Here is a 9261-nt window from a genome sequence, read left to right on the forward strand (position 1 = left end):
TCGCCAGGCAAAAGTTGAGCACAGGGCTGGGGCTGGGTGAGAGGAAGGGGAGATGGGGAGAGAGAAGGGAGAAATGGAGGATTGGGGAGAGCTGGGGGAATGGGACAGTTGAGATGGAGGAAGGGTGGATATGGGAGCAAGGAAGAAGATATCTTAATTAAGGAAGCCATTTTAGGGTTGGCAAGAGACTTGATTCTAGAGGGGTTCCCAGGTGTCCATGGGAACGGCCCCAACTAGGTCCTTAGGCAGCAGAGGAGAAGGTGCCTGAACTGGCCTTCTCCATATACAAACTGGTGAATATCTTGCATATCACCATAGAAACTTCATCTGGCGATTGATGGAGATATAAACAGACAGCCACATTGGAGCTATAAACTGAGCTCCCAATGTCCAGATGAAAAGTAGAAGGAGGGAGAACATTAGCGATTAAGTCAGGACTGCGATGGGTGCGTCCACCCACTGAGATGGTGTGACTGATCTAATGGGAGCTCACTCAGGCCAGCTGCACTGGGACTGAATGAGCATGTGATCAGACCGGACTCTCTGAATGTGGCTGACAATGAGGGCTGACTGAGAAGCCAATGATAATGGCACTGGGTTTTGATTCTACTGCATGGACTGGCTTTTTGGGAGCCTAGTCTGTTTTGATGCACACCTTCCTAGACCTGGATGGAGTGGGGAGGGCCTTGGACTTCCCACAGGGCAGTGCACCCTGACTTCTCTTAGGACTTGAGAGGGAGAGGGAGTGGGAGGATAATGGGAGGAGAGGGAGGGGTGGAAAATTTTAATAAATTAATTAATTAATTTAAAAAAAGAAATAGAGAAAAGGACAAACAAAAAATTGGAAGAAATTAATAAATCTCTTAAAGAAACCAAAGGAAAAAATAATCAAACAGGTGAAACAAATAGGTCAAACAGTTTGAGACTTGCAAGCTGAAATAGAGGAAATGAAGAAAACACAAAAAGAGATAAGTATGGAAATGGAAAATCTGGATAAATGAACAATTACAGATACAAGCATAACCAATAGATTACAAAAGATGGAAGAGAGAATATCAGGAGTTGAAAATAAAATAGAAGAATTAGATTCATCAGTCAAAGAAAATGTTAAATCCAACAAATCCTTAACACAAAACATCTAGGAAATCTGGGACACTATGAAAAGACCAAACCTAAGAATAATAGGGATAGAAGAAGTCCAACTCAAAGGCACATAAAATATATTCAACAAAATCATAGAAGAAAACTTTACCAACCTAAAGAAGGATATGCCAATGAAGGTACAAGAAGCTCACAAAACACCAAATAGACTGGACCAGAAAAGAAAATACCCTTGCCATATAATAATCAAAACACTAATCACACAGAATAAAGAAAGAATATTAAGAGTTTCAAAGAAAAAACTAAGTAACATATAAAGGCAGACATATTAGAAATACACCTGACTTCTTAATGGAAACTCTGAAAGCCAGAAGGTCTTGGTCAGGTATGCTATAGACACTAAGAGATCACAGATCCTAGCCCAGACTACTATACCCAGCAAAGCTTTCAGTCACCATACATGGAGAAAACAAGACATTCCATGACAAAACCAGATTTAAACATTACCTGTTCACAAATCCAGCATTATAGAAAGTACTAGAAGGAAAACTCCAACCCAAGGAAATTAGCTGTGCCCACAGAACCACAGGTAATAATTAACCCCACACCTCATACCACACACTAGCAAATCCCAAAGAAGAAAAACACACAAAAACAACCATCGAAAAAATAAAAGGAATAAACAATTACTGGTCACTAATATATCTTAATATCAATAAACTCAATTCACGTATAAAAAGACACAGATTAACATAATGGATATGAAAACAGGATCCATCTTTCTGCTGCAAACAAGAAACATACCTCAACCTCAAATAAAGCGTTATCTCAGAGTATAGGGTTGGGTCAAGATATTCTAAAAAATATACCTAAGAAACATGCAAGTGTAAGCTATTCTAATATCTAACAAAACAGACTACAACTTCATACTCATCACAGGNTTACACAATGGAGTACTACACAGCAGAAAAAAATAACAACATCTTGAATTTTGCAGGAAAAAGAACGGAGCTAGAAAATGTTATTTTGAGTGAGGTAACCTAGACCCATAAAGACAGTTATCACATGTTCTCACTCATAAGTGATTTTTAAACATAAAACAAAGAAACCAGCCCACAAATCACAATCCCAGAAAACCTAGACAAAGAGGACCCTAAGAGAGACATACACAGATCTAATCTACATGGGAAGTAAAAAAAGACAAGCTCTCCTGAGTAAATTGGGAGCATGCAGACCTTGGGAGACGGTTGAAGGATGGGGGAGAGGCAGGGAGGGGACCAGAGAAAAATGTAGAGCTCAATAAAAATCAGTTAAAAAAAATTAAAAAGATGTGAGGAAATTAGGAGGGGGAAGAAGGAAGTGTGGAAAGAGAAAGGGATGGAAGAAGGGCAGGAAGGAGGAGAACATGAGGGAATGGGATGATCAAGAAGGGAGAAGGACAGTGAGGGAAAGGAAAGAGATATCTTGGTTGACAGAGCCAATAAAAGGCTATTGAAAACATAGCACTAGGGAAATTCCCAGGAATCCTCAAGGATGATGACAGAAAAGACTAAGCAACAGTGGAGAGGATTCCTAAACTGGCCTTCCCCCATAATCAGATTGATGACTATCTTAATTGTCATCATAGAACCTTCAACCAGCAACGGATAGAAGCCGATACAGAGATCTACAGCAAAGCACTGGGCTGAGCTATCTGAGACCAGCCCAAGAGAGGCAGGACTGATAATATGAACAAAGGGGTCAAGATCATGATGGTGATACCCACAGAAACAACTGACCTGAAGTAGTGAGAGCTCACTGACTCTGGACTGATAGCGGTGTAATCTACATAGGACCAAATCAGGCCCACTGAATGTGAGGGTGAGTTGTGGGGCTTGTGCTGTCTGTGGGGCCAATGGCAGTGGGGCCAGGTTTTATCCCTAGTGTTTGAACTGGCTTGGGGGAACACATTCTTTTGTACGGATATCTTGCTCAGCTTCGATATAGTGGGGAGGACCTTGGTGATACCTTGAAGTGAAGTGTCAGACATTGTTGACTCCCCATGGGAAGCCTTACACTTTTTGAGAGTTGGATGGGGGTGTGTTAGGGGAAAAGTAAGGGTAGCAAGAGGAGGGGAGGGAATGGAAACAGGGATAGCTATGTAAAATGAGAAAAGTTTATATTAAAAATATTAAGAAAACAAAATTTTAAAAAGGCTTAGGAATTAGGCTGGATGGGTTTTTATCAATTTGACACAACTTAGCAGTCATCTTACAAGACAAGGCCTCAGTTGAGTATGCTACCACCAGATTGCACTGTGGGCAATCTATAGTACATTTTTAATTGCAAATTGAGGCAAAATGATTCAGACCATTGCAGGCAGTTCAAGCTCAGGGCTAGGACTCCTGGGTGATATAAGAGAGCAGATGGAGCAAGTATGAAGGGCAAGTCAGTAGGAAACACTCCCCCATCTTCTCTACCAGGTCCTGTATTTTGTTACTGTCTCTCTTAATTTGGAGATAATAAATACCCAATTCGACACAGATGTTCTAAAACTGTTGTTTCTTATTAGGTTTGAGAGGATATGAGTATTGTAATAGAAAATGGTCCCCTGGGGCACTTTAGTCCAGCCATTAAAGATGACAGGACCCAGGGCTCCCTGGTCTGGAGTCCCAGTAGACTGAGGGCTGAATCGGACACGTTAAGCTGAGTTGCTTTACCTCAAGGATTTCATGGACGCAGACAGAGTAAGAAGATGGAAGCTGGCCTATGGTCATTTGTCTCTACACTAAGTGCTCAAACCTCCACCCGAGGACACAGTGCAAGAGGGAAGGGAGGCTAAGTTCGCCACTGCAGTCCTGTGTGTCTAAGCCCCACCCAGCCCTGAAAACTCACAGAGAATCACTTACTGTCCACCTGGAGTTGCACTTTTGCTTCTTCATCTTTACGATCTTCTATCACAATTCGCAGTATGTACAATCCACGGTCTTCCTGACTGACACTGTGAAGCAGCAGGGACCCATCATTGTTGACCGTTTCCCTTCCACTGTATGCAGGCCCCCAAAAAACTGGTTTTTCGAATGGATAATAGTGGAAAGCCAGAAGTTGCTTCTTTAAGTCATTCTCTCCTTTGAACCAGAGAAAGGCTGAAATACGCTCTGGGAGATTGCGAACACGTAGAAGAGCACTTCTCCCTTCAGCAACGCTGGGCGGCACTGATTCAATCCTGGGCTGTGAAGAGGTAGAAAGGCGCCCACACTTCCAAAGGTAAGCTAGAAGGGAAGAGAGAGATCCTCCTAAGTTGGGTATTTAGTATTTGTCTAAGATGAGGCTTTATGTCCTGAGAAGCTGTGTCCATTGTTCAAACTAGGTCACAGATTCACAGTGAATCACTTACCTTTCACATCGAGGATCACGGATGTTGTTGATACATTTTTTCCATGTCTGTTATAGGTTTGTAGTGTATAGAATCCCGAGTCCTTCAGGGTGACCTTCTCAAACAGCATAGATCCGTTGTGATATATTGTCTCTCTATTGCTGTACGCAAGACCTCGCCTACTTAAATCATTGTGCAGTGTTTATGTTGCAATTTTTTTGGTTGTGTTTCCTTGCCCTTTGAACCAGGCTAAGGATTTAATGTCCTTTGGCAGATTGTGGACAAGGAACAGGACATCATCTCCTTCAGCCACTTGGGGTGGCACTGACACAGTGGTCTTACGGGCGGTGGTGGAGAGGAGCCAGAAGGTTAAGAGGGAGGCTAGAAGGCAATTGAGAAAAAGCACCAATAATACATGGGTGTGGTCATCACTCAGCTTTGGTGTATGAGTTGGGGTGTGCTCACCCCCATTTGCAGACATAAGCAACATGACTTCAATTCACTCAGAGTGAGTTGTTTCCTCTTAGGATTTCTCTGCTCAGGTGTCTGTCTGGTTCCCTGACTCGGTGTCCCTTATCCATCTTCACATAGAGTATATATGTAAGGGTCACTGCCTCTCTGAACTCCTTCTCTGGAGAGTCCTCATTTTCTGATTTTTTCTCTGTTCCCTTTGTGATTCTCTTCAAACTATGAATTCATCTTTAGGGTTTACTGACATCAAGTCCACTAGAACCAGGGCTTTTTGTTTGTTTGTTTATCTTTTGGTTTGGGTTTTGGTTTCAGTTTTTTGAGACAGGGCTTCTCTGTGTATCCTTGGCTGCCCTAGAACTTGTTTTGTAGACCAGGCTGGTTTTAAACTCACAGAGATCACCTGCCTCTGCCTCCCTACTGCTGGGTTTAACCGCCTAAGACACCATCACCCATCAGAACCAGGAATTTTTAAAAAATAGAATTAGTCAAATCTTTTTTGGAAAGTTCAGGTCCTGGAAAAAACCCAGGCACAGTGGATAACAGAATAAAGAAAAGAAGAATGTGTCTCTATGAATTTCTCTTCAGAGTTCCTAGGTTTGGAGCTTAGGGTAATAATTATATTTAAGTGTGAAATAAATGATTTTAGATTAACTTATGTAAATATAGGTATGTATTTGTGAAGACTGGTGTCTCCTTGTGGTCTCCTGGTAGCTCCCTCCTCAATGGTGAGACTGGAAACAACCAGCTAGATCCTTTAGAAATGTGGGGAATTAAGTACGTGGATAGAAAGAGATCCAGCTGGTTGACTGAAGGATAGCACACAAATAGTTAGAGACCTAGTCTATCGCCCATCAACTCTGACCATAAAACCCCAATGTAATGTGTCTTCTTATACACATATGAAGATGTATGCCACAAATCTGTGCTGGGCACATGTGCCACATATTCATGTGTGTGTGCATGCCACAGCACCTATGGGGAGGGCAGAGTAGAGCCTGAAGGAATCTGTTCTCTCCATTTACTGTGTGGCAGCTGAGGATTGGTTTCATGTTGTCATATCTTCCCACACTGAGACATCTCACTAGCTGTCCCACTTGATCTCTATTTGGAGGGTCATGCTGTCAGAGTGGGTAACATTTAAGCCAATGAAATTCACTGTGAATATGGAGTGCTTGAGGCTTTTCTCTTACCATCATCACCCCCTGTCCTCTGAGAGCTTCTGGATGCTGAGCCTCTATCCCTTACTGTACCTTATGCAAAAAAGCTGTAAACAGAAACCTTGAGTCTCCTCCCAAGATCCTGTCCTCCTTTTTAGGAAACTCCAGCCTGCCTCTGAGTCCCCCTCCGCACACAATCAGGAAGTGGGTACCCTTACCTGTGAGCAGAAGCCTCTGCCAGGTGGTACAACCCTTGCAGAGAAGCACAGAGGACTCCATCAATCTTGTCACTTGCTGTCCTCCGTCTGAGGAGAAGAGCCTCAGCTCCAACACAGAACTCAGGCTCTGCTGTTCTTCCTCTTCTGGGCTGAGATTCTTCTCAGAAAGAAGCACTTCTCAGAATCCAATGGACTGTGAGTGGTGGGGTTTGAGTCCAAGGCACTGTTCAATCCCTTCAACTCTCAATGGTGCCCTGCATCCCTCTCAACTTCCCTTTATGTTCCTTCACCAAGACACAAATTGTGCAACAAGGCTGATAAGCATCCCCATGGCCTCAGGAACAATGGCTCATCCTGGAGCTGACATCTGCTCTTTTCTTGCCTTGGGTCTGTCAGCACAAAGCAGGGAGCATCCATCATGCCTATGTGTCCTTGTGACACAGAGACCGAGCTGAACACTCAGTCTACACCTTTTTTACTTAATCTCTGAAGGAAGGTGACAGAAATGTCTCTGAGGCTTGAAAAGAGACCAGCTGAGTGATGACTAGGGATGAAGATCAATCCTTTATCACTAATGTCACCAGTAAATTAGTGATTCAGGAGAGAGGCCCAGGGGCAGTTGTGTGAGGAGTTTCATGTGCTCAGCATTGTTGAAGAGGTGGCCTGCTTGTCCTTGAAAGGACTGTGGGCTTCATCTTTCTATGGAGGGTTTCAAGGCAACATTCTAACTTTATGTGTTGGGTGTACAAATGTCCTCTTTGATCTTCCTGGGTCACCTTTGCCCTTTATTAAGTGATTCCTGGTGATAATCATATCTTTCCCTTTGAGAGATGCCAGGAGGGAGGAGACCTTAACAGTCCCCATGCAGAAAGTTGTTCTCAGACAAAGGAGGGAGCCAGTATGTCAGAGCAGGATTTAGGGAGAGAGCTCTAGGTGAGTAGGGACAGAAATGAAAAGCAGTCTGCTAGGCCATGGCTCAGGAAAACAATTTTCAAAGCATTAAGCAAATGCTCTGCTATGACCCCTGGAGACCAACGATCAGTCTTATGCTCAGGGCTACAGTAAGTATGGATAAGAAGTCAAATGAGTCCTTACCTAATATGTTCAACACAAGTGGGGTGCAGGGCCTCTCATCCTGTTCACTGTGCTCTTTCAGACTCCTAATTCCTTCTACTGTAGGTCTAGACAGGGTTCCCGATTTGTCCTGGAAAGCCCTGGACTAAAGTTGGAAGTAGTGTGAATCCTGAGAAAGGGAATTCTCAGGAGGAAGCTTGTGCCCAGGAAATTTCAGAGGAAAAGTCCTAGGACATTTCTATTGAAGTTAAAAGGACAAAACACAGCTGAGCATGGTGCTGAATACCTTTAATCTAAGCATGAAAGAGGCAGAGGCAAATGTATCTCTTAGATACATGCCAGCCCGGTCTATGGAACAGGTTTCAGGACAGCTGGATTAAACAGAGAAATCCTGGATGGAAAAAAAAAAAACAGAAGACACTAATATAATAAAATGTTAATGCACTTTCAGACCAGTCACTGCTGTCTCAATCCCACCTTCTCTTTGCCCAGAGAGTACTCAGGGGTTTGGTCTTGAGTACAAATCACATTGAGTCAAATAGATGTGTCTTCCCTATACTGTGCTGTACGTTTCTTTTGTTGTTGTTGTTGTTGTTGTTGTTGTTGTTGTTGTTATTAAAACACCCTGAAAAGGAGCGGTTTAGGAGGGAGACTAGAGTCCATTACCTTTCTGGTACTGTGCTATATTGTAGCACTGAAGGAATTTAAGGCAGAAAACATATGACTTGCTGACTCATTTGCAGCTCACACTCTGGCCCACACTCAGCTAGCTTTCTTTACAACCAAGGACCATTTGCCTAGGAATGATGCTGTCCACAGTGACCTGGGCCCTCCAGGATCAATTAAGACAATAATTTAAAGAAATGTACATCATGACTTGGTTGAAACTACTTTGTTGTTGTTGTTGTTTGTTTGGCATCCTGACCACATTTCCCCTCCCTCCTCTCTTACTCCTCTCTTCCCAGTGAAATATCTGTCTGTTATTTGCCAATAAAATATGGTTTTTATTACTATAGCTCTATAGTAGAGCTTGAAATCAAGGATAATGTTATCTCCAGAAATTCCTTTATTGTACAGTATTAGTTTAGCTATATTGAGTTTTTGTTTTCCATACAAAGTTGAGTATTGTTCTTATAAGTTCTATAAAGAATGGTGTTAGAGTTTTGATGGGAATTGCATTGAATCTGTAGATTGATTTTGGTAAGATGGCCATTTTTACTATATTAATCCTACTGTTCCATGAGCATGGGAATTCTTTCCATCTTCTGATACCTTTCTCCAATTTCTTTCTTCAAAGACTTGCAGTTCTTAACATTTACTTGGTGTCTTAGGGCTTCTACTCTCATGAAGAGAAACCATGATTATGTCTACTCATAAAGGAGCATATTTAATTGGGCTTACTCATAGTTTCAGAGGTTCACTCTATTATCATCATGGTGAAGAACGTGGTGGTGTACAGACAGATAAGGGTCTTGAGAAGTAACTGAGAGTCCTACATCTTCTAGGCAACAGAAAATGGACTGTCTGTCACAGAAGCAAAACCTGACCAAAAGTCTGCTGCCACAGTGGCACACTTCTTCCAAAAAGGCCATACCTACTTCAACAAAGCCACACCTTCTACTCCCTTTGAGGGACATTTCCTTTCAAACCACATACTTAGACAGACAATAAGATAATTTCTATTATTTGTGGATAACGTGAAGGGTGTTTTAGCCTTGATTTTTTTTCTTAGCCAATTTATCATTTGTATATAGGAGGGCTACTTATTTTTCAGTTACTTTAGTAACCAGTCAGTTCACTGTAGGTTTTTATCACCTCTCGGGATTCCCTGGTAGAGTTGTTGAGCTCAGTTTTGTATACAATAATATCATCTTCCAATAGTGAT

The 9261-nt window shown here is 42.4% G+C and overlaps 1 long non-coding RNA gene across 1 annotated transcript; it reads right to left on the bottom strand.

Annotated features, from left to right (window-relative positions):
* Positions 1–4266: 4266 nt before the first annotated feature.
* LOC126495880 (uncharacterized) lies at positions 4267–6532 on the bottom strand. The gene is made up of 3 exons (XR_007590251.1): positions 6303–6532; positions 4478–4837; positions 4267–4352 (listed from the first exon to the last, which is right to left on the bottom strand). It is a non-coding gene; the product is annotated as an uncharacterized lncRNA (long non-coding RNA).
* Positions 6533–9261: the final 2729 nt, after the last annotated feature.

Source organism: Alexandromys fortis, unplaced genomic scaffold (genome assembly GCF_014885135.2).
Source record: "Alexandromys fortis isolate MF-2015 unplaced genomic scaffold, M_Fortis_MF-2015_v1.1 scaffold_689, whole genome shotgun sequence".
Lineage (NCBI taxonomy): Eukaryota > Metazoa > Chordata > Mammalia > Rodentia > Cricetidae > Alexandromys > Alexandromys fortis.